We start from the raw sequence: 6,975 nt of genomic DNA on the forward strand, positions 1-6,975 counted from the left end.
CCTGCCGTGGATTGGATTCTCGAAGCGTTTCGTGGTCCCAGATCCACTGGTGGTGTCCCATTCCAGCCCCAGGAGAATCCTCCGGCCTTTCCCCACCCGACAGCATCATCAGTGCAGTCTTTTCTGTTCAAATGAGCTAATATACAGAATATAAAGCACGGTATTTACAGGGGACGGTAACCAGGGGCGTTCCCACACCATCAGTAGTTCATTGTCACGGGGATAACAGAAAATCTCGGGTGACCTAAAGAGGAACCGACAAGAAGTGACACAGCAGGAGGGAAGAGGCATCAATGCCTCCCGCTCGAACACGATAAATAATAAATAATCTTTTTTGGCAGAAGGTCGCTACATTAACATTAACCACAGGGAGGTGTTTTAGGGACTGGTTTGTGAGTTTTTTGGTGAAACACAAAGGAGTGTTTTAGTGAGGTTGGACCGCCCTCAAACCCTCTCCAAAGAACAGAAATTTGGGGTTTGGGGGTGGCAGTCTGGGCAGCTCCACCGGGTTGGTGGCACCGTGGTGCTCTGGGCTGTGCTGCCACAGAGATGGCCCCGGTCTGGAGCCACCCCAGGGGTGTTTTAGGCATTAACATCATAATTTCCCAAAAAGGGAGCTGGCCAGACCCACAAGCACCCCCTCACCGAGTGCTTCACTGTCGGAGTGCCTCAGATTAGGGGGGAATGGTGATTTCTGCAATCCAACACCCACATTTAAACACAATTCGCTGCTCCTTCAAAAGAGAAGCTCTGAAAGGCTCCTGCAAGCGCAGAAGGGTCTGAGGACCCTGAATTCACCGCAGAACACACAGGAGGGAAGGCTCAGGTGTTTGCTCGTGCTCTGCCAAGGGCCTGGCCCGGCCCCGAGCGTTCCCTGTGCAGGGAGAGGGGCTGGGATCCCACTCCCATGGAGAATTCCCAGCACTGGAATTCTCACTCAGCTCCCCTCTGCTGCCATTCCCACCAGCACAGCGCCTGCTGCCTCCTTGGTAATTTTATTTCTCGCTTAAAACACAAATTACATCCCACTAAAAACCCCAAAATCCAGGTCCGGGTGGCAGCCCCAGAGGCAAAGAGCTCTAAGGGCTGTGTGCTCCCCTGCAGCCCAGCAGAAGGAGATAAAAAACCCAAAATTCCTGAAGCCGAGGGTGGGAAATCCTCACTGAGTGTCCCTGCCTTGCGCAAGCGCTGGGATGTCTCAATTTAACCGGGATAAATCGTTCCTTAAACACTCAGCTCTAAAATGAGGCACTCCAACGTGAAACCGCCCAGCTCTGCAGCTCTTCCAACACAAACATCCTTCCCCTGTTCCCAGAGCCAAGGGAAACACCAGGAGCAGCTCTGGGAGCACCACGGCCCTGCCACAGCCAGCCCCTGTTTTTGCTGGCAGGAATGATCATGGAAAGGAAAATTAATATAATCTCACTTTAGGAGCAGCTCTGGATGCGGATTCAGGCACGACTCCCATCTGCTGTTCTGTTTTGTTTGAGTTAATCCCGATTTCTACAGGTACAAATTGAATTTATAATTTAATTTTTTATTACCCAGGCAGAGTTTAACCCCTGTCCTGCCACGCTCCCGGGATCCAGGAGGTGCTGACCCTTTCCAGGAGCATCCTCCCAGTCAGGGGAAGGGAACAAAATCGCAGGGAAGGGAATAAAATCACACAGCAATTCTGCAGAGGAGATGCTGGAGCTGCAGCCTCCCCTGCAGGACGCCACTGTGAGCGCTCCACAGCCAAACCTGCCCTGGTTATTCCACGTTGATTCCTGGAACCATCAGAGAGTTTGGGGGTCCCATCAGAGCAGGAGAGACTTTACAAGGGAACAATTGCATCTGCCAACAGAAATCTGTTTGCACTTTAAAAACCTCTGATAAAAATAGAATATATACTGTGTTTTTATAAATAGATTACACATTTAGCTTAGATGAGTTTCATTACATTCCCCCCCAAACTTTTTTTTTTTTCAAAAGAATTTTGCTTTTTTTCCTTGTGTGAACTAAGATGATCATCACTAAATCTTTGAAAAACATGTTTGTACCACATTATTCTTTAAAACATTTGTACCACATTATTCTTTGGACATTTTAGAACAACATGCATCCACAAACTGCCATTTGTTTACTGAAAACATTTTTTTGTACAAACCCAGTTTAGGAATTTGATCTATTATTACACTGCTAGCGAGCAAAAAAATTTGCTTCCTTGAAATCCCCTTTTAAAAAATGAGAAACGATGAGGAGGATTTTCTGACTGGAAATCTAAAAAAGTGTCAATATGACACCGCATTAAGAATAGAAAACAAAAATAAAGTATTTACAGCTTTACAAAGGAAAAAAAGAAAGAGGTCATCAAAATCATTTCCAGCATTTTTACAATTAAATTCCTTTTTTTTAATTTTTTTTTTTTTTTCCTCTGGCAAGCTTTGATCTGGTGCCACACACACGGAGCAGGAGCAGCAGCACGGCTGGACTTGGACACAACGACCTCCCAAAAACCCCCAAGGACCAACCCCAGCTGCCCCAAAGGGCTGGCCCAGCCTAAATGAACACAAACCCCGAGCATGAAAACACCTTTTTTTGCTTTAGAAATGGATTAAATGTGGTTACAGAAACACCCCGACACCCACGGGAACCTCTGCTGTCCCACACACATCACCACCGTGCACGTGAGCTCTGCATCCTCTGCTGCACCCACAGCCCCCTCAGCCACCCCACTGTGGGTGCTGCTTCTCACCCCACACCCCAGCTCCTGCTTGGGAATTCCCACTGTGGATGCTCCTGCCCACCCCACACCCCAATTCCTGTTTGGGAATTCCCTCAGCACCCACTGCCCACCCTACACCCCAATTCCTGATATGGGAATTCCCACTGTGGGTGGTCCTCTCACCCCACACCCCAGTTCCTGTTTGGGAATTCCCATTGTAGATGCTCCTGCCCATCTCACACCCCAATTCCTGATAAGGGAATTCCCACTGTGGGTGCTCCTGCCAACTCCACACCCCAATTCCTGATGTGGGAATTCCCTCAGCATCCACTGCCCACCCCACACCCCAATTCTTGATAAGGGAATTCCCTCAGCACCCACTGTGGGTGCTCCTGCCTATCCCACACCCCAATTCCTGATATTAGAATTCTCTCACCCACCCCTCTGTGAGTGCTCCTGCCCACCCCACACCCCCAATTCCTGATAAGGGAATTCCCACTGTGGGTGCTCCTCTCACCCCACACCCCAATTCCTGTTTGGGAATTCCCTCAGCATCCACTGTGGGTGCTCCTGCCCATCCCACACCCCAGTTCCTGATATTGGAATTCCCTCAGCACCCTCCTGCCAACTCCACACCCCAACTCCTGTTTGGGAATTCCCACTGTGGGTGCCCCTTCCCCACCCCACACCCCAATTCCTGTTTGGGAATTCCCTCAGCACCCACTGCCCACCCTACACCCCAATTCCTGATATGGGAATTCCCACTGTGGGTGCTCCTGCCCATCCCACACCCCAATTCCTGCTATGGGAATTCCCTCAGCATCCAGTGTGGGTGTTCCTGCCCACCCCACACCCCAATTCCTGATTTGGGAATTCCCACTTAGGTGCTCCTCTCACCCCACACCCCAATTCCTGATTTGGGAATTCCCTCAGCACCCACTGACCATCTCACACCCCAATTCCTGATTTGGGAATTCCCACTGTGGGTGCTCCTGCCCACCCCACACCCCAATTCCTGATTTGGGAGTTCCCTGCCCTCAGCACAGCAGCTCCTGCCTTTGGGAACACTCAGCCTTTTTCCTACCAGGACACTCAGTTTTAGGGAAAAATAACAAACCTAGGGGCAGAAGGACAGCATTTGCTGGACAGTAAAATGCCAGGAGCATTTTGGGGTGAGGGGGCCAGGGGCAGCTCTGGGATTGTTCCTGGGTGAGGGCAGAGCCAGGGGCAGCTCTGGGATTGTTCCTGGGTGAGGGCAGAGCCAGGGGCAGCTCCAGGAGCATTCATGGGGTGAGGGGGCCAGGGGCAGCTCTGGGATTGTTCCCGGGTGAGGGCAGAGCCAGGGGCAGCTCCAGGAGCATTCATGGGGTGAGGGGGCCAGGGGCAGCTCTGGGATTGTTCCCGGGTGAGGGCAGAGCCAGGGGCAGCTCCAGGAGCGTTTCTGGGGTGAGAAGAACCAGGGGCAGCTCCAGGAGCGTTCCCGGCAGGAAGGGAGCCAGGAAAGGAGCCAGGAAAGGAGCCGGGGCGGGCTCCAGGAGCTGATTCACTGTGCTGAGCAATGCCTGCCCCAGCCACTGAAGCATCACAGACATCCAGACTTGGCAGGCGCTGCCTCAGCCTCGGGAGAGGCTCCTCGGGAGCAGCTGAAGTTCAAAACTCTCCAAAACCCTTTTCAAACGTGCAGTCCCAGCCCAAAAAATACCCCAATTCCCCCCCCTACCCACCCCCCAGCTTGCAGCCCTAGTGAACATCACATTTACCACTTTGGCCACCTAAGAAATAACAGGAATGAGCACTTTGGAATGAGGTTTCTCTTCCAGAGAAAAGTTATTTACAGGACAGACCAGGCTTTGGAAAGCCCCTCACTCCAGGAGCCAAGGAGTTGTCACCTACTCTGCACTGAGCATTGCCACCAGAAAGGAAAGCATAGGAATATCCCTGGATCCACCACAGGGATATCCCTGGATCCACCACAGGGATATCCCTGGATCCACCACAGGGATATCCTTGGATCCACCACAGGGATATCCCTGGATCCACCACAGGGATAACCTTGGATCCACCACAGGGATATCCCTGGATCCACCACAGGGATAACCCCGGATCCACCACAGGGATATCCCTGGATCCACCACAGGAACATCCCTGGATCCACCACAGGGATATCCCTGGATCCACCACAGGGATAACCCCGGATCCACCACAGAGATATCCCTGGATCCACCACAGAGATATCCCTGGATCCACCACAGGGATAACTTTGGATCCACCACAGGGATATCCTTGGATCCATCACAGGAATATCCTTGGATCCACCACAGGGATATCCCTGGATCCACCACAAGGATATCCCTGGATCCACCACAGGGATAACTTTGGATCCACCACAGGGATATCCTTGGATCCATCACAGGAATATCCTTGGATCCACCACAGGGATATCCCTGGATCCACCACAGGGATAACCTTGGATCCACCACAGGGATATCCCTGGATCCACCACAGGGATAACTTTGGATCCACCACAGGAAAATCCTTGGATCCACCACAGGAACATCCCTGGATCCACCACAGGGATATCCCTGGATCCACCACAGGAACATCCCTGGATCCACCACAGGGATATCCCTGGATCCACCACAGGGATAACTTTGGATCCACCACAGGGATAACCCTGGATCCACCACAGGGATATGCCTGGATCCATCACAGGGATATGCTTGGATCCACCACAGGAATATCCCTGGATCCACCACAGGAATATCCCTGGATCCACCACAGGGATATCCCTGGATCCACCACAGGAATATCCCTGGATCCACCACAGGAATAACCTTGAATCCACCACAGGAATATCTCTGGATCCACCACAGGGATATCCCTGGATCCATCACAGGGATAACTCTGGATCCACCACAGGGATATCCTTGGATCCACCACAGGAACATCCCTGGATCCACCACAGGGATATCTTTGGATCCACCACAGGAATAACTTTGGATCCACCACAGGGATAACCTTGGATCCACCACAGGGATATCCCTGGATCCACCACAACAATCATATTTCTAAGGCTTTCCTGTTTGATCTCCCCCATCAGGAATATCCTTGGGCTTGGACAGAATCCATCAGCTGTGGCCCTGCACTCTGTGGATGCTGAGGGATCGGCCTGGTCTCTCTTTCCCAGCCTGGAAACCTCAGGGAGCTCCTCTGACCCCCGTGGCCTCAAAGCTGCTCCATGTCCAGGAGGGGAACATTCCTGTGCCCACAGCTCCCCCAGGAACACCCCAGGCCCTGCCCTCTCCGTGGCCATGCCAAACTGAGGGGTTCCAGCCAGGAATGAGCCATTTTCCAGGACACCTGTGCTCTCTGGAATGGATCTTCACTGGCTGCTTGCTTGCAGTGAAATCCCAGAGATGCAGAGCCTTGGGCACAGCACTCTGGAAGCTCACAGGATTGGCCATTTTGCCTTCCCCTAACACTGAGAGGCTGCAGAAATCAGGATTTTCCCTGCCCAGCCCCAGCACTGCTCCTGCACAGCACATCCTGGCAGGCAGAACAAACACATCTGGAATTTACTCTGAGTTCCAAGCCCTGCTTAACCCCACAGCTGGCTTTGGGCAGTACCAACGACGCTCTCCATCTTGGTTTAAAAACAAACAGGAAGTTATTGGCTGAGGTTTGTACCCTGTTTTTACCTGGCTGAGGTGCTACAATTCCCATTCTAACCGTGAAGAGCTCGGTGGGGCTGGAGTTTGCTCAGCCACCACTGTGTGATCCAGCTTTGATGCTGCTTCTCCTGGGTAAAAATGCAGAAAGATGGGCAAAGCCAAGGTCTTGTCACTTTCTCACAGAGAAAGCACATGGCTGTTCCTCCCCAGTTCCAGGGCAGCAGCACTTTGGGGTTCAGTTTGCTGCACCCTAAAAAGGGTGACAGCATTTCCCAGTGCTCAGCTTTCCCCAAGAACAGTGGGCAGGAGCTCCCCAAAGTCCTGTCTGCAGCCCACACCTAGGTCAGTTTATCCTGATGCTTCACCTACACATCATGGAAGCAGCATAAAATGGAGTTACCTCTCTGTCTGCAAAGGAAAATCTGCAAACACTAAAAAAAAAAAACCCGAAAAAAGACACAAACCAGGGCTGACTCCCCTCCTAACCCAACCATTGGAAACAAAGGCATTGTGATACAACATTCCACCTCAAAAGAAGCTCTACAGACATCTAAGTGTGCAAATGTGGGTTTAGCTTTCCTTTTCCCAAGGGATAAC

This window comes from Zonotrichia albicollis, chromosome 25 (genome assembly GCF_047830755.1).
Source record: "Zonotrichia albicollis isolate bZonAlb1 chromosome 25, bZonAlb1.hap1, whole genome shotgun sequence".
Taxonomy (NCBI): domain Eukaryota; kingdom Metazoa; phylum Chordata; class Aves; order Passeriformes; family Passerellidae; genus Zonotrichia; species Zonotrichia albicollis.